The sequence below is a fragment of the Periplaneta americana genome, chromosome 1, assembly GCF_040183065.1.
Source record: "Periplaneta americana isolate PAMFEO1 chromosome 1, P.americana_PAMFEO1_priV1, whole genome shotgun sequence".
Classification (NCBI taxonomy): domain Eukaryota; kingdom Metazoa; phylum Arthropoda; class Insecta; order Blattodea; family Blattidae; genus Periplaneta; species Periplaneta americana.
The window spans coordinates 25,450,634-25,470,602 of NC_091117.1; the positions used below are offsets into that span (position 1 = coordinate 25,450,634).

General features: G+C 37.2%; 1 protein-coding gene and 1 long non-coding RNA gene across 3 annotated transcripts in view; one reads left to right on the top strand and one right to left on the bottom strand.

Moving 5' to 3' along the window:
* Positions 1–19,969, bottom strand: part of neur (E3 ubiquitin-protein ligase neur) — a 591,978-nt gene that overhangs the window by 533,181 nt on the left and 38,828 nt on the right. The window lies entirely within an intron of this gene.
* On the top strand, positions 207–19,529 carry LOC138691125 (uncharacterized). The gene is made up of 2 exons (XR_011329757.1): positions 207–8,845; positions 19,073–19,529. It is a non-coding gene; the product is annotated as an uncharacterized lncRNA (long non-coding RNA).

Genomic DNA, 19,969 nt, shown 5'->3' on the forward strand with positions numbered 1-19,969 from the left:
AATTAAAAATAAATATGTAATGATTTGATAGCACTGAAAATGGAAAAGCAAAACTGCTATGAGAAGTAAAACCATATACCTATATTGTATTATATTATATTATATTATATTATATTATATTATATTATATTATATTATATTATATTATATTATATTATATTATATTATATTATATAAAAATATTAAACGAATTCGATGCTTAATTTTATAATGTATTATATTATTTTATAATATAATTTATTATATCTGAAATATAAATATTGTTACAGCTAGTTTGCCACTGAGAAATAAGGAAAAGCTGTTAACTTGAATTTATTTTAAGCAAAGCGTTACTGGATTATGCAATAAGGTAGGCGATGTTTGGATCCTGTGTCTCAACTCTATACTCAATTATTATCTTAGCGTATGCTCGATTACACTAACCTCTAGCGCTTGAAAGTGGAACTAAACGCACACAGAGAAACAAAACACAGGAAAATTCGCTGTGTCCATTCTTTATAATCCCTATTCGCTGATTGTACATTAGGATGCAAAATTGAACCACATTGAACATATACGTCAACATATGTGCCTAACTTGGAGTCAGGCCACAAAGGGAAACATTGAAGGAGGAAGGTTCGTTCCGGTGCTGTGGATTAAATTCCGCGTAGCTCAGTGGTCAGAGCGCTTGGTACGTAGAACCAAGGACCCGGGTTCGATCTCCGGCACCGGAGCGAATTTTTCTCCTCAAATATTAATTGTCAATATTACAGATATTATTCTGTAGGACAAATTAATAAATCTATAATATCCAGAATACTAGCCAACTAAAAACATTATAATTCTGAATAGTTCATTCTCTATTTGTTATTTATTCTTTTACCTTTCAAACTAAAGAAAAAAAAGGTAGGCTATTTTACAAATAAATTGAAATTAGTGTAACTTTGAAAATGTTGAGAATAGGACACATGTTTGTAAGACATTTTTGCTCGAAATGTCTTCAGAAATAAGCTCCGAAGTGGCGGTAACTCCTTCTGAATCATCCTGTATAGCCGCGACTACTTCCTGGCGTAAAATAATCAGATCACTCTATACAACACCTTAAGTAACACAAGTATTTAACTTGGCACTTCAGCAAACATATTTTCTAAGTTACCTTTTAAGATGCATAACGGTGAGCATGAGATTTCCCGAGTTCAATTTATTAAGTTCCAACGCTCGGTTTACATGAGCTACGACAAATTGCACGTCAGATATGATAAAGTATGCTTCTACATGTCTATTAGTTTAGATTAAATCGATTCGTAGATGTATTGATTATGTAATATTGAAAGTACTGAGTAAGAATCTGCTATACATATGATTAGACAGTGGATGCGGGATGACTTATCGTTGAATGTAAGTGCACTTTTATTATATGTTTTTTTTTTTCATTCAGACCATTGGCTCAACAGGTTTTAAACGTAAACAGACGACGTCAACATGCTACTGTATCTCCGTACAGTCAGAAGGAAAAGAAAAATAGCGTACTGTAGTACATACCTTGCAAGGTTCAGTTCTCGTCATCATTGATGCAATTACCAACGTTGCAGTAAACGACGATATATTCTCGTAAGTTGTCGAAGCTGAATCGTCTTCGCCTATCGCTTAAACAGTTTTTTTTATCGAGAGAATTTCTGAATAAAACCTCTAAAATATGGGGATCACTCAATTTCTTTAGAGGAATATTTGTACTGAGTAGCATGTTGCACGTATCGTTAGACCCGCACAACTAAATGATGATGATGATGATGATGATGATGATGATGATGATGATGATGATGGTTCCTCAGATTTCATTTCAACGCATTTCCTGTGCGATGTACTGTTGGAATGTTTCTCTATAGCCTGAGTTGTTCTGGTTTTTATTTCAATTTTACATACATTACACACGATATTGTCTTCGTTAATACATAAAATGTCACTCTCATACTTCTTAATTGCATTTCGTATCTCTGAGCGAATTTAACGTTTTGCCATTATGAATGGATCAACACTACACTATTCAACTCGTACTAAATACTTGAGCAGGATAACACAACTGCACACATTGCGTTGCAATGTTACTATGAACGGACCGGGTTACTTCGTTTTGTACGCTGCTGTACTCGCCAGATACACAAAAGATGGACGGCGCGGCACGTGCCATATACTCTGATACGAAACAACTACACTTTTCCTTAAGTCATCCCGCATCCACTGTCTACATATGATTTAAATCGCGTTATTGCGTATTATCATAGTGTTGGAAATAATGAGCAAGACACACAGAATAAGATTAAAGAAAACATTAAATAAATAAGAAGAGCATTACAATAGGATTCGAATTCGAATCTTCAGAGGGAAACGAACACGTTATACGGTCGCAAATATTAATGTGAACTGACGCTTTTGACGCTGGTCATGAGCGATGCTTAATCCTTCAGCTTAGAAATATTCTAGCCGTGCAATCTTTTTGCTTATCGTTGTACGTAAGCTGTAGTAGTCTAGCATGGTTCCTTTCATATACCAGCGATGTCAAGGTCAAGAGCACGTAGACGGTTCTGCGTGCGATCAAGTGCTCACTGCTTGCAATGAATCTATTCTGCAGGCAGCAGCAGAGAATAAGAAGGGGAGAGCAAAGTGAACTATATTGGCCTGTCACTGCAAGATGAATTAAACTGTTTTTAAATAATAGATAACGTGTTACATTCATAGGGGAAACTCGGCAAATTTGGCAATATTTTTCTATTTATTTTATTGCCAAATTTCCTCCAGAGTTTTAAGATAATCAATGACACCTTCATAGAGTGCAACATCTGACTGTACTTTTAGTTTTCGTTTCATCCGAATCCGCGCATTATAATGGAAGATATTGTTACTAATAGAAAGAATGTTGAATACTCCCTGTTGACGTGGTGGTTGTGTGGACGTGTGTATACAAAGGCGGAAAGAAAATGTTGTTCATTACCTACGTTTGTTTGTGCATTATATATCAAAAGCTGAGATTCTATATCATAAGGTAAGCCATTTATATAATTAATATTTTCTGTTAATAACTCATCAGGCCTTAGCTCCTTTTATGTTCTTCTTAGCAAAAAATGTTTTCTATAGGGTAGTGTGAATTAGCCATTTTACTTTATAGTGATATATTGCTGCTCTCCTTGAACAAGAATGTGTACTCGATAGTAAAATTTAAGAGTAGGGTCGTATGAGGGATTTTTACAGTCTTCAATGCAGCACTGTATGTGATGTGTTGCAGATATGCCAAGGAAACGAGGACATTATTCTGAAAAATATTCCAAAGTTGATTTGCGGGCTGCTGTTGGAAGTGTTTTAAAAGATAGATGGTCGACTTATAGGGATTCTAAGAAGTACAATGTGCCATTTAACAACTTAAAGACGTTTCTGTATGCATCCTCAGAACCCGATGACGTTGTCATTCCCAAGAAAGGACGACCCCTAGCTCTAACCGTTGAGGAAGAGCAAAAACTGGTGACATATGTAATCAAAATGCAAGAACTTGGGTTTGTGCTATCGGCAAAAGAAATTAGAAGACAACCTTTCAATATAATTAATAAGAGTGGTCGGAAAAATCCATTCAATTCTTTTTTTTTTTTTTTGCTTTGTTTTGTGTTTATGAAGTTTAGTGACTTATTGTCCCAGTAAATTAAGCCTTATAAACCTAGTACCAATGTTTTTATTTTGAAAAATTTACTTTTTAATCCTATTGCCTAATTACCCCTGTACTATTGCCAATTTATCCTGATGAAGTACCAAATCTGGAAACATGTCTTTTGTTATTTATTAGTGTGTTATGTATAAAGTAATTTAGATTTGTAAAATTTTCTTTCAGAGGTTTATTGGGATTTAATGTTTAAACACATTCCATAATAGAGGAATATATAATTTCAGAATATGTAACTACAAACTGTGTCAAAATACAAATATTGCCAAATCAAACGAGTCTCCCCTACTAGACAACAAGACATCAGAACATGTCTTGTACAGTGTACCTTTCTAATCAATGCAAAGAATTGTAAAATAGTAGGCTACAATAAATAATTAACATAGTTTCTCCTTAACTCATATAGTTTCAGATAATAGCTAGACTATAATTAATTTTCATATAATTATCTAATAATCCAACTGATACAAAAACACTGTTTTCCTCTTTTAAACTTACCAATACAAAAGTGGAAGAAATTACAGGACATTGTGCATACGGAAAAATGGAATAATAGGATTGCAACAAATAATATACATAGTATATATTTTTTATCTTAGAGATTTTAGATAACGAGGCCTACCTAATTAATTGCTATGTAACTGTTACACACTTAATAATATACTTATTGTATCAACAGCACATTTGTAGAAACAAATTTAAATTACTGACTTGTCTTCTATACAGAAGTTTTTATTTTTTATTATTATTTTTTTTTTTTGCCAATCTTCTTATGTCTGGCGAAATTATGTTTCCTGCAGCATGACGTAGCATAGCAAGTTTATTATCTTCTCATAATCTTGGTATTAGTCCTGGTTTTGTGAGGTTCATAAGTGAGGAAAATTGCTCACATACGTGCTTACTGCCAAATATAGAAATAATATGCGCCGCAAATATTCGTACCCTGGATATATTACCAGGCAAAGCGAACTTCCAACTTGACTCTGTTCACGCAATTCAAAGAACCTGGAGAGACATCTCAATGGGAAGGACAATTGTCAAATTGAAAATATATGGACGACATATCTTCACAATTTTTTAGACAGAATTCATAACAAGTCTACGCTATTAGCATCCATACTTTTTGTACTTTATTCTGTAAACTTAAATGCAATGCAGTGAGGAAGAACCTCTACAGTACATCTAAACATATATTAAAATTACTATTGTTGAAATACTGTAACCAAGTGTCCTGTGAAATAACATTTATTCTTAGATTATCTTTAACTTCACAATTTAATTTCTTAAGAATTTTATAAGTCTGTGGTTAAGGCCGAGTAATATTTTTTTAGTCTGCCACAAAGTTTATCCAGTTCTGTCTATGTTTTTTTCGAACTTCTCTCTTTGCGATTGCCCGTTTCTTACGATAATCAATGTGATCTTCTTTCTTGGTTGAGATAAACTTATTGTGTGCTTGTTTTTTTATCTGCAATTATCTTGCTTATATCATCATCCCACTGCCGCAATCCTTTCTTTCTAAGCCACGCCTTTTTTGTCCCAAACTTTCTTTGGCGGCTTGTGTTAAAATTTGTTTCATGTTTAACCATTCATCTTCAACATTATCAAGAAGGGGTAATTGATCTACAAGAATATTCATTCTATTTCGGTAGAGATTAGCAATACTAAAATCTCTAAGTAAATTATCATTTTTCATATGCGTTTTATTTCTCAACCATCTTGGTTTTAAATGTACTGGGCTAATTAGTAGATAATGATCTGTTTCTAATTCCTGGCCTCTAAAAACTCGGGCATCCATAACCATGTCAGATAAACGAAAATTACATATGATATAATCGATGATAGATTTTGAATTTCTAGCTTCCCATATATATTTATGACTTTCTTTATGTTTAAACATTGTATTCATGATTTTGAGTTGATTATACATCACAAAATAAATTAATCTGTTACCATTATTATTACATGTTTCTTCACCATGAGTACCTACAAATTATTCAATTTTTATATTTCCTACTCTAGCATTAAAATGTCCCATGATTAAAAGCATATCTGATATGTTAACTTTACTGACAATTTTTTGTAAGTTAGTATAAAATTCATTTTCTTCTTCTTTCCCTTCTACTGGAGCATAGATGCCAATAACTGTAAGATAACCTCTTTGCAATTTTAATAGTAATTGAATCATTCGTTCATTCCAGTAATAATAATGATCTACAACATGCCTGAAGCGTTTATGTATCATTATCATGATTCCAGCTCTAGCCCTACTCTTGCTGTCAATACCAGAATAGAACTGAAGATAGTTTTCAGTTTCTTTAGATCCTTTCAATTTCTTTTTAGTTTCCGAAATTACTGCTATTCAAATATTCTTTTTGGCAAAAAAAAATGTCATCTAATTGATCTTCTTTGTGTGAAATGCCCTGTACATTTAAAGTTTCAATTTTTTAAATATTTTCTTTTTTCCATGTCTTGTCCTTGTTCTTGCCAGTGTCGTCATTATTATAATCAATCCTTGTCATCCGAGGCTTCTGTTGAGACTTGAAAGCAATGTGAAAATGACGCTAAATGGTTTGCTAGCCCAGAGAGGTACAATTGGTGGGGTTCCCACCTATGCAGCATTTCCTCTGCATATGACATTTCAGTTATACCGCTGATACTCGGTCCCCAGAGCCTCGTTCGTTCAAAACGGGTTGCACCACGGGAAGGTGAGGATGGGATTTGGGTAGGAGAGGTTGTGGATGGAATGCACATCACTACCTTTTAGCAACCCACTGGTAAATATAACATCCTGAATACTGAAAACAACTAATCTGGTGTAAATTTTTTTTATTTCACTAACTTTTAAGTGTTACTGGACCATTTTGTATTAATGTTATTTACTTCTGTTTCAGTGATACAGATTGCCATATGAAGATTCCACTGCAAGAATGATGGATGTCACTTTCTTGTCGAAAATGAACCAAGACTGTCAATGCATAGCTTAAGACATATAGAATGTACAGGGTCATCATTTTATTTTTTCTAACATTTTTAATATTAACCTGACTATACCTCTGGATCAACACCGTTTGCTAACCCCCTTCCACGACTAGAGTTCGATGATACTGGCGTAAAATACAAACAAATCACTTTACTAGGTATAGGAGGGAAGAAAAGTAGTTCATCCATTTACGTAAACTAGGAAATATCGCGCTTTTGAGTTTGATAATTTTCATTAGGTTTTTGTTTAATCAAAATACAGTACAGTATTAACAATAAGTGTTTTTACTCACGAATTAAGCTATCCATGTGGACGTATTCATTATGCAGTGTATATTATACTGTCTATAGCACATTAGCGTACAATATAGAGAATGAAGTTAAATTGAAAAATAATCATAATATGGATATTTAAACACATTTTTGAAAATGGTGGCCGTTCATTTCGATACAGCTTCAGTTCTAATGTCCATATTATCGCACTATAGACTATTGTGCCTAATCCCAATTACCAGTTTCGTCCTTCGTACTAGTAACTCATGTTGAAATAATTCTGTATCTACTCTATAAAAGAGTACCTTACGTACTATAAATTCAATCTTCACTTCTGCCCGATCCGAAAAGATAAAATTACTCCGTCCAAGTGGTTATGTCGTAGGGTCATAGAAAGGGGGGAAATTACGTGACAGTTAATTACTTAACGAGGCCCTTTTATTTATTTTAAACAGTTGTATAATATTACGTAAACGTCCAATTCCTAACAGAAATTAATGTTCTCAGAAAAGAACTAAGACAGTCCACCCACTAGCTGGCGAATAAAAGCTGGTGGGGGAAACCGGGATACGACGTAGGCAAATGGATGACAGTACCTGTGTGAAAATGATTCAATATTGAAAGCTCTTTCGTCACTGGAAAACGCGAACATATTTTTGGAACGTACTGTTACTGTGACCGTAAGGCTACTATGTAGTACTAGTAGTACTACTAGTAGAAGGGGTGGGAGTGAAGTACATTCAAAAACTCAGGTACAATAAAAATTGAAGTAAAAATAAAATGATGTCCCTGTACATAGAGAGTTACATGGCATTAACACTGATAGTCATTGTCCAATAATGATCGGAAAATCACAGTTAAGCTTTGAGCGCTAATCATTTCAAACTTTCAATTGCTTCTCCTGAAAAATGTGTTCCAAATGACAGCCATCATTCTTGCAGTGGACTCTTCATATCTAATCGTTTAACGTTTTCCTATAGTTTATATAATCATTTTGCCTTGTTGAATAACTACCCGACCATCAGCATGTAGTAGAGTACTAATATGTCTGGTTTAATGATAATTACTCTTTTTTAGATTTATTTTCCGTTCCCTTGTCAGAATGTTAAAAATAACAGGTAATGCATACATTGTCTAATCCCTTCCTTAGTTCCATTACTGATGTCAAGCCAATTAGCTCAGTAAAGCGGACCATTTCCACCTTCAAACTTGATCACCAATTTGACGAATGTCAGAAATTACAAGGCTTACGGAAATAAACCAAATCTTCTCACAATTAACACTTAACATTCTGAAGCTTAGACATAAATAAAATGAATCTACGTTTTCACACTATAAGGTGGAGAAAGATATACAAAAATCAATTCAGAATCTATCTCTTCTGTTGACAGCACTTCTCATCGTGTTTGCTGAAGCAACAGAAATCGTCAGGACATAAAAATAAATGTCCACAGCACTTCGTTTGCAGATGTAAACAAGTATTTCAAACAATGTTTTGACACTTTTAATATATGGGGGAATGCCAGCAACAAACACCTTGATGATCTAATAATGAAATTACGTAAGACAGTGCTGCCAAAACTTCTAACATGAAATGTTTATGCACCAGTGTGAAATCAATAAAATATTATGGAAATTTCAACATATGACGTCAGTTGCTTAACAACGGTAATGAGTTACGTCACACTATACTGATGTCACTTGCATAGCAATAGATCGGAGCTTTGCATTGATATGGTGTTCCCTGGAAGATTAGAGTTACCGGTACTTTCTTACATGAATTATATTTCTTATTTCTGTTACCGCAGATCCGTACTAATGGGTCCACCGCTATAGAGTAACGGAAGGCATGCCTGACCGTGAAACGAGCGGGCAAAGGTTCAATTCCTGGTTGCAACAACTTACCTGGTTAGTATAATACGAAATATTATAGATATAGATTTCAGTTTTATTATTTTATTAGTGAAGACTTGTACATGCATTGTAATCACACGTGTTTTTAATCAATTGACAGTAAGGGTATATTTACACAAGAAAAGAGATACATTGATGTCCTAAATTATGTTGTTTTTATTATAGGATGAAAGAGTAATGGAACGGAGAAAAATTCTCTCCGGCGCCGGGATTTGAACCCGGGTTTTCAGCTCTACGTGCTGATGCTTTATCCACTAAGCCACACCGGATACCACCCCGGCGTCGGACAGAATTGTCTCTGATTAAGTTCCAACTCTTGGGTTCCCTCTAGTGGCCGCCCTCTGCACTACATCATAGATGTCTATGAACGTAGGACCGAAGTCCACACATGTGCTGAGGTGCACTCGTTGTGAGTGACTAGTTGGCCGGGATCCGTCGGAATAAGCGCCGTCTTAAATCACGAAGTGATTTACGCATATCATATATTATTTCAATGTACCGAAGTACATATGATATTTCCATGCAGATATTCTGCGTCATCATACGATGAAAGAGTAATGGAACGGAGAAAAATTCTCTCCGGCGCCGGGATTTGAACCCGGGATTTCAGCTCTACGTGCTGATGCTTTATCCACTAAGCCACACCGGAGAGAATTTTTCTCCGTTCCATTACTCTTTCATCGTATGATGACGCAGAATATCTGCATGGAAATATCATATGTACTTCGGTACATTAAAATAATATATATGTTTTATTATGTTTTATGCTCATTAATGTATATTGTATTTTGATTGTAGAGACATATGTACTTATTAGAGATGATATTGCAGCATAAAAAGTTGTATCTGATGATGTCGGCATGACCGACGAAAACGTTAATACAGTATTAAATTATGTAATATAAGGACTTGTATCTTACACATATACAAAGTAAAGTCATTCACTGAAAATAAATATTTCGTATTATATATCATAGACTTTTCTGAAAATTATTCAAAATGAATTGCAAAATATTACCTGGTTAGGTTTTTACCGGGATTTTCTCTCAATCCATAAAGAACAAATGCTAGGTAACTTTCGGCGCTGGACCCCGGACTCATTTCGCTGGGATTATCACCTTCATCTCACTCAGATGCTAAAGTGTCAAAAAAAATAACCAATTTAAAAAAAAACATACGAATGGCTTTCCAGTAAACCAATTGAGACTGAACATACTAATAATAATTACTTACTTACAAATGGATTTTAAAGAACCCAGAGGTTCATTTCCGCCCTCACATAAGCCCGCTATCGGTCCCTATCCTGAGCAATATTACTCCAGTCCCTACCACCATATCCCACCTCCCTCAAATCTATTTTAATGTTATCCTCCTATCTACGTGAACATTTGTTTGTGTTCTACTGTGACTGAATGTTTACATGTTGAGGCAAAGAGTAACTGCACTCTCACTCTCTCATTCCCCTCGATCTACACAACACAGTGGTCCGTGCGTTCGTAACTTAATACGTTTCGGTACCCTGGGCCGAAGTCTGGCAATAATATCCTACCTGAACGTTGGAACGGACATGCATGATACGATTCGCCATGTCACTCTGGTCTCCGCGATCACCAGACTTAACCCGCGACTTCTTTATGTGGCGTACACCAAAGACTTAGTAGTATCACTCCCTGCGACAGAACCTAAACGACCTGAGACGCATGACAAAAACAGTGACATGCTGGCGTGAGTCTGGACAGAACTAGAATACCGTCTCGACATCTGTCGTGTCACCAACGAAGCTCATATCGAGCTTTTGTAGCGTACAAGCAAAATTTGGAAGTTAATACGTCTTTCCATTTTGATACAGTTGTGTTATGTTCGCTCAGCTATGAATAAATCAGCTTTACTTTCGCGCCATTCTTTTTTTAATTACGGTACCTTGTATTTCGAGAACAAAAAATGTTTCCAAGTATTAATTTCGTGATTATGAGGCTATTTCGTTGAAATGAATGATTTCGTGATGTTCTAGGTTAAATGTAATTCATTTTCTACATTAATTTCGTGAATTTTCTTTTTTACGAATACAAATAAGTTTGCAAATATTTCGCGTATTTCGTTAATGCCGAAAAATAGCACACATACTTCGAACGGGAACTATAGTCTGATACGTTTGGGTATGGATAATGTTAATTTATTATTATAAAACTATTATGATAGTGTTCCGAGCCGTGACGTCGCGGTCTAAGGTATCCCGCCTAGGACTCGCGTTACGGAATGCGCGCTAGTTCGAGTCCTCATGGGGGAAGAAATTTTCTCATGAAATTTCGGTCAGTGTATGTGACCAGTGCCCACCCAGCATCGTGATGCACTTACGGAGCACGATAGGTAGCGAAAATCCGGTTTCGCAAACCAGTTGTAACGGCTGGGGGGATCATCGTGCTAACCACACGATACCTCCATTCTGGTTGGATGATAATCCACCTCTGCTTCGGCATGTGGACGTGAGGCCAGCAGCCGGCTGGTCGGTCTTGGCTCTTCAAAGGCTGTAGCGCCATGGATTTTTTTATTATGATAGTAGGAAAAATTTATTGCTGGTTATATTATGATTAAACATGAGAGTTTCCATATATGACAATCAACAACGCATAATCTGAAAGGGCAAATGAAAATCGCAATGATTAAAATGGCCACTACAAATCAACAACGGGCACAATGTGTTCTTTGGTATGCTAAATTTAAGAGTGTTAAAAGAGTTCAAAAGGAAATTTCGACATGAGTATGGTATGCGTAATGTACCTAAATACTTACTTACTTACTTACTTACTTACTTACTTACTTACTTACTTACTTACTTACTTACTTACTGGCTTTTAAGGAAACCGGAAGTTCATTGCCGCCCTCACATAAGCCCACCATTGGTCCCTATCCTGAGTAAGATTAATCCATTCTCTATCATCATATCCCACTTCCCTCAAATCCATTTTAATATTATCTTCCCATCTACGTCTCGGCCTCCCTAAAGATCTTTTTACCTCCGGCCTCCCAACTAACACTCTATATGCATTTCTGGATTCGCCCATACATACTACATGCCCTGCCCGTCTCAAACGTCTGGATTTAATGTTCCTAATTATGTCAGGTGAAGAATACAATGCGTGCAGTTCTGTGTTGTGTAATTTTCTCCATTCTCCTGTAACTTCATCACTCTTAGCCCCAAATAATGTACCTAAATACGATTCCATAATGTTGTGGTATGGGACATTTGTAGAAACAGGTTCTGTGTTTTAAAATAACATACAGGAAGTCGCAGGCGAAACCCAGTACGAGAAGCAGTTATCTTTGGTTCTCTTGGTCCCCAAATTCCCCAGATCTAACCCCTCCTGACTTCTTCGTGTGGGGTTTTGTTAAAGACATTGTCTATCCACAGAAACCCAGGAACATTGGCGATCTGAGAGTAAAAATTCCTCAAGCTTTTCAACAAATCACCCCTCTTATGTTACAACGGATATGGGCTGAATTGCCTCACCGTGCAATGGGGGAGGGGGTCATGTTGAGCTCTAAGGAATCTCCCATCTTTCAGTGTTGTATGCACAAAGTTTCAACAAATAAAGTTCAGTAGTAAATGTTTTACGGTGTTTTTATTTTATCCATACCCAAACGGATCACCCTGTATACTGTGAGCACCGATCTGCAAGGCCTGTTAATAGAATTATTCCCGAGCCTATAGTAATGTAAAGAGTTTAAAAGTTGTTACAGAAACTCGTTTGGTAACATGTGGTCTGTGGTAGAAGTTTTCAAACTTTCCTTGCCCACAACCCGAACGAAGAAGAAAGTTTCTCACATATCCCACTTCTGTGTCCTGCATCGGATGAAGCTGGGTGTATATGCCTCCTGGGAACTGCTCCTTGGCTTCAGAGGAATTGAAGGGGATTAAACCAACCAGCCAGATGCAGTGAGCTGCCATGCCTCGGCCTCGGCGGTTGCGCAACAGATTATTAAGCCATGCGGCTCTAGATTACGTCTTCAGTCCTCTAGATTGACGCAATTCGGATTAACAGCCTAAGTGCTTGCATTCCTTGAGGTCGCTACTGATAGAAGAAGATCCCAGAGATTATCGATGTACAAGCTATCTTAAAGGCCACATAAGACTTAAGGCTGGTTCACAATAAACCGGAAACGAGAATCGGAACGAAAACGAAAACGGTAAAATTGTTGAAATGTATACATTTAAATGTGAGCATTCACAATTAACCAGATGAACTACAGTCAATGCTCCAACAACTCTGTACACAAAGCAAAACCGCAGGTCTATCAATGAACATGACAAAAACACAGCTGATGACAAACAGACATGAAATCCCCATCTCAATTGACGGAACAACGCTACCATATGCAACGGAATACACATACTTAGGCCAACTAATTTCCTTTAAAGACAAGACTGAAAAAGAAATAAGAAGAAGAATATCTTAGCTTGGAAATCCTTCTGGTCCCTCCAGTTCATGCTCCTGGACAAGACAACCAGCAGAAGACTCAAATTCGAAGTACTACAAACCTGCGTCTACCCAACACTACTTTATGGATGCCAAACATGGTCGACAACAAGCAGACAGATGAATGCGCTAGAAATATGACAAAGGAAAATGGAACGAAAGATATTGGGAATAACTATGAGAGACAGAATTTCCAATGAGTCGCTGTTCCAAATGGCATCAACAACAAACGTCACACAAAGAGCAAACAAATTGAAGTGGAAGTGGGGAGGCCACATCGCGCGGATGAAAGACGAAAGATGGACATACAGAGCCACCATGTGGGACCCGCGGACAGGAGACCGGCACAGAGGCAGACCAAGGAAGAGGTGGGCAGACTTCTACACAACACAAGCAGGCCAGCAATGGTCCAGAATAGCAAGAAGCAGGGGAACATGGAGAACAATTGGAAGTCGACTACAAATGAAGACAGTGCCAGCCACAAACAACATCCCAAGTTGACTCAGTGAAAGTGCATTCAATATAATAAAAGTGTTAGTGAAATCAAATTAATCAAAGTGACAGCGAAATCAACTCCAACCAGACAAAGAAACACTAGACACAACCTAACGCGGAGTAGCTCACCGCGTTAGTGAAACAGAGCTACCCTCTAGCAGGAGGCCTTTGCCCTTCAAGGGACACATTAGGCTATTATTATTATTATTATTATTATTATTATTATTCACAATTAACGAAAACCTTGCCGGAGCCCGAGATCGGGAACGGAGAGATGGCCAAGTTTCAACTTTGGCGTTCACGTTTCCGATCATAGCCCACTAGATTCATTCTATTGCCATCTAAAAGCTATTTTGTCGTCGTATATTTTGTAGCAAGAAGACCGTGACATAACCTATGCATTATTTTGTTCTGTGCTGCGCATCATGGAGCAAGTTTTATTTGATGAGATTCTAATATTGAAATCCTCACATTTACGATAAGCGGCGCGCCTCGTATAAAGATGAGAAAATGATTAGCTGCATCTTTGAACATCGATCGTAAGTGAATCATATTTTATTACTGTATTGGTTGTATTACACACTACATATTCACGCTTCAATTCAATAACTACTGTTGTGTTCACTTTTTATCTATTACAAATGTTTATTCTCTAATTATTTTACGTTCTGGTCGACTTAAAATAGGTTGTGATAATAAAGATGCATGGGCATATTTACAGTACCGTACCTAATGAAATGTTTCAGTTGAAATTTCGAAGTTGGTTAGCCTGTGTTTATGTAGGCTGCCTTGTACTCATGAGAGAACGCCATTGGTCAATTATATACAAATAACATCAGAATGCGTAATATAGACTTTACATATCGTTATTGACATACATATCGATATGCATAGTCGTCTACATTCTCGGTTTATTGTGAATCAAAAATTTTCATATTCACGTCCTCTGCTTCTCGTTTTCATTCTGGTTCTCGTTCCCAGTTTATTGTGAACCAGTCTTTATAGGAGACTCATCTCCGTTTTTCTTCGTTTTCTTACACCGCACGACCATGAAAGCTGCGATGCACGAAAAAGTCGTCTGTTAGCGTATTCAATGAGAAGCGTGCACTGTACAATAGTGCTGGTAATATTCACCATACACATTTCCTTCCATATGGTTCGTTCATTCATTCTTACTTTTCTGCCCAAGGGCAGGTCTTTCACTGCAAACCCAGCATTATCCAATCTTCCCAGAACCAGACTGTTCCTAGTCCATTTTACTATTTTTTTTTTTCAGGAGAGCCATTTTAAGCTCCTGACATTCAAAGCTTCATGAAACAATTTGGAATAGCTTCATAGCAACCTTATGGAGAGGAATATTTACAATTTTGTTCGATTCATATATGCAGAGAAGAACTGGAACACAATGAAACACAGATTTCTTTCTTATAAAAAGTTGGACTTAGAACAGTCTGGTTCTCAGCCATCGATATTTTAATGTCGTCTATCATCTGATATCTTCTGCCCCGAACTCTTCTCCCGTTCACCATTCCTTCCAGTTCATCCTTCAGCAGGCATTTTCTTCTGAGCCAGTGACCCAACCAATTCCTTTTTCTTTTCCTGATAAGTTTCAGCATCATTCTTTCTTCATCCACTCTTTCCAACATAGCTTCATTTCTTATTCCGTCTGTCCAGTTCAAACGCTCCATTCTTCTCCATATCCACATTTCAAATGCTTCTAGTCGCTTCTCTTCACTTCGTCATAATGTCTATGTTTCTGCTCCATACAATGCCATAATCCACACAAAGCACTTCACTAGTCTCTTCCTTAGTTCTTTTTCCAAAGATCCGCAGAATATGCTCCCTTTTCTATTAAAAGTTTCCTTGGCCATTGCTATCCTCCTTTTGACTTCCTGGCTGCAGCTCATGTTACTGCTTATAGTACACCCCAAGTATTTGAAGCTGTTCACTTTCTCATAGTCTACAATAAATTAAGATAAGTATTTTCTCTGGATCAAAATTTAACAAGGTTAGATTGGGTTAGATGAGCGGATAGTTAAGTGACAGGAACCAATATTCCCTTTCATTAACAATGCTATGACTGAATAATTTCGAAGGAAAAATTGTTCCGGAGCCGGGTATCGAACCCGGGACCTTTGGTTAAACGTACCAACATTCTACCAACTGAGCTACCCGGGAACTCTACCAGACACCGATCCAATATTTCCTTCCGTATCCACAGACCTCAAAGTGGGCTGACAACCGTCGTGCAACCAACACTGACTATGACATTGAATGCTATGACTTTTCAAACGTTCGCAACATTAATGTTAAGACTTCGCTAGAGACCGCTCTAATAGAATGCGTCTCACGCAGCCAATCATAACACTTTAAATGAGGCTCGTCCTTGTTTGCTTGTTTATTCTTCTATGAGAGAAACCGCGGTTTTTAGGGCGGGCAGGTGGGTCACACATGTTCCTAGAGGGAGATCATAGCTTTCAACCATCTTAGTTGCTATGATGACGTATCGAACATATTATAACACCAACTTTACTAATCCTTTTAGTAAAATAATATCCCCTTGAATATGTAATAATAATCCATGTATTGTGGGTCCCTATCACCACGGCATGGCGCGTCCTCAGGTTGCGGATCGAGGAGACGGCCTCCAGATATGGAGGGTAGCTGTGAATATATTGAATAAGCAGTCGCGGACAGCCGATGAGAGGTGGTCCTCCAGCTTGGGGGTTGGGCGAAGGGCTAACAACCCATCACCGTAAAAAACAGCTTATTACGAATCCTTCAAATAAGCCTCGGAATGGACTGATTCTCTTGCACGACCACAGCAAAGGAATAAGGTTTTGAGACAGAGAGGGTTTGGAATTGAACGGGTTACATCAGCTGCTTGTCTATGCGGATGACGTGAATATGTTAGGAGAAAATCCACAAACGATTAGGGAAAACACGGGAATTTTATTGGAAGCAAGTAAAGAGATAGGTTTGGAAGTAAATCCCGAAAAGACAAAGTATATGATTATGTCTCGTGACGAGAATATTGTACGAAATGGAAATGTAAAAATTGGAAATATATCTTTTGAAGAGGTGGAGAAGTTCAAATATTTGGGAGCAACAGTAACAAATATAAATGATACTCGGGAGGAATTAAACACAGAATAAATATGGGAAATGCCTGTTATTATTCGGTTGAGAAACTTTTATCATCCAGTCTGCTGTCGAAAAATCTGAAAGTTACAATTTATAAAAAAAAAGTTATATTACCGGTTGTTCTGTATGGTTGTGAAACTTGGACTCTCACTTTGAGAGAGGAACAGAGATCAAGGGTGTTTGAGAATAAGGTGCTTAAGAAAATATTTGGGGCTAAGAGTGATGAAGTTACAGGAGAATGGAGAAAGTTACACAACACAGAACTGCACGCATTATATTCTTCACCTGACATAATTAGGAACATTAAATCGAGACGTTTGAGATGGGCAGGGCATGTAGCACGTATGGTGGGATATGATGATAGAGAATGGATTAATCTTGCTCAGGATAGGGACCAATGGCGGGTTTATGTGAGGGCGGCAATGAACCTCCGGGTTCCTTAAAAGCCAGCAAATAAGTAATTACATTCAATTTTATTTATTTTATTTTAGCAGGTTATTTTACGACGCTTTATCAACATCTTAAGTTATTTAGCGTCTGAATGAGATGAAGGTGATAATGCCGGTGAAATGAGTTCGGAGTCCAGCACCGAAAGTTACCCAGCATTTGCTCAACCAGGTAACTTGCCCCGACCGGGAATCGAACCCGGGCCACCTGGTTTCGCGGCCAGACGCACTGACCTTTACTCCACAGGTGTGGACAATTACATTCAATAAAATGGCGGATCATCAATAAACTCTATTCATGGGGTTACTTATTTACCAACTAGCCAACTAATCTACAATGAAACAATACGCAAAGACCTTGAAAAATAAAATAAGTAGCATCGATATAAAGCGTTGATGATGAAAAGCTATATTTCAAACTAATTTCCGATAAAATAACTCACGTTATAATGGAAACTTAGCGTGTGACACGTAATTACGAAGGTAAAAGCAGCCGACAAGTTGAAGTTTTTCCGACACCTGCACTACGAAACAGTTGACAACTTTCGCAAGAGCGTCCAGCGTCCTTCTAACAATAGCCTCCAAATTTATGCCGCAGATTCCCCTAATTACAAAAATTACGACATGGGCTCACGTGACCAAGCTGTTGCTTTTTCAACTTTAAAGTACGGCTATAAACCTGGGGTGTGTAATATATTTCTTGAGTGTCTCGAGGCTGCATTAATCTTGTGAAGGAAACCTTTCCTCTCTCTGGTACCTGTAGGACTCACTCAAAAATACTTTACGATCAAGGAAATTGAAAGGCACACAATAATGTGCAACATCTGCATTGCCACCTTTTCAAAATTTTAAACATCATAAATAATCCACAAACAATCGTACTGATCAATTCTATTTTATTTGACTATTACAATTGCGTTAATCTGTGGGTGAGGGTTATAAAATGAAAGGGTTGCAGTTTCCGGTAATGTCCGGAACCAAATGCAGATAGCTCCACAGGGGACAATAAAAATGGACGCAAATATATGAAACCGTCTTATGGCAGATGCAGTACCTCCCACAGCTAAACAGACGTCATCCGCGTGAGGAGGCGGGGGGAGGGATGGAGAAAAAGGGTGCATGAAAGGTCGGTTCCGGTGTCATCTTTTGTCAACCTACGTCTGTATACAGAGATCTGCTCCTGCGCGCGAGGGGCTTCTGCAGATGCCTCTGTCGGGATTCACCAAGAGGTCAGAGGTTAACGTGTCGCGGGCCATTAGGCTTCGCGCCAGCAAATTGAGTATTCTGAAAATTCCCTTTCCTCATACTCCGTCGGTATGAATTCCTTCACTTGTCCTTGAGAAAGCTCCAAAAGCGTATTTTGGAAGGGAGGAAAATGAATATCACGAAATTGACATATACCTTCTCATACATTTTGTGCTTTCTGAAACAATTAATTTTCTCATGCTGTAACTAGGGTTCGGATTTTAGGTACGAAAAATTGCGAAAATATTTATTTTTATGTGCTATAAAGCTGGGTAATTGATTCAGTGAAATTGTCGTCATGATAACCCAGTGCTGCACACGCATTCTTAAATGTGAGTATTCCGATCACAATTTCATCGTTTGTATTATACAAGATTTTCCATCCAAAATTGATTAGAATAATCAATACATTTCAGAATACTTCACCAAAAAACGAGTCATGTACCAGAGACCAAGACTCGCAACAAATATTCAACTAATGGAAGCTATTATGAAGTTTAAAGAGGAACCAAATAGTTTTATCATGTTTGCAATTTCATGTGTCATAATTTAAATATAAGACAGACAGGTCAGCTACAATTGTATTTATATATTAATTTTATACCAGTATTTTATATTTTAGATCGTTAATCATCACAAGTTTATCTCAGATAGTTGGTCCAACATTATATTATAGGTTGTGTTTTAAGTACTTTGTACAGATTCCACAACAAGACATAAAATGTACAAGATATTGTATAAAAAAATGCCTGATGATGCCCGAAGGGCGAAAACGTTTGCTTAAGTTTCATAATACCAATGATCATTTACATATGCAAATGTCATTAATTTTTTTAAATTGTGATATGTCAATTAGACTGAACATCAAATAAAGCAATATTATATTATATCAAATAGACAAAAAGGAAAAATATTTAATTATGTTTCAATAATTTTATGTGAATATAAACAACCTGCAGTACTCTAAATTATACCGTCTCGGCAACTGCTGAAAAATTACAGCACGCAATGAGATTCATCCTCAAATTGTTCATCACAAATGACTGAAGTTTATCGCGAACACTGCCTTGTACTGGGAAAAAGAGCGTCCTGGCCATTTAGAAACAACATGCACTCTCTAAAGACATGTTTATGATTGGAAACGAAAACAGAGGCAGCTGATGTTTATCAAATTATAATTGTGCTATGCCCCAGGGCTTAAGAACGCCCTGTAGCATGATTTCCTATGGAGTGTCAAATTTCAAACAGTCCAGGAACAGTGTCAGCGGAATACATGGTCTTATGACGCGCAATGCAATCCCAGCTTGTGAAGT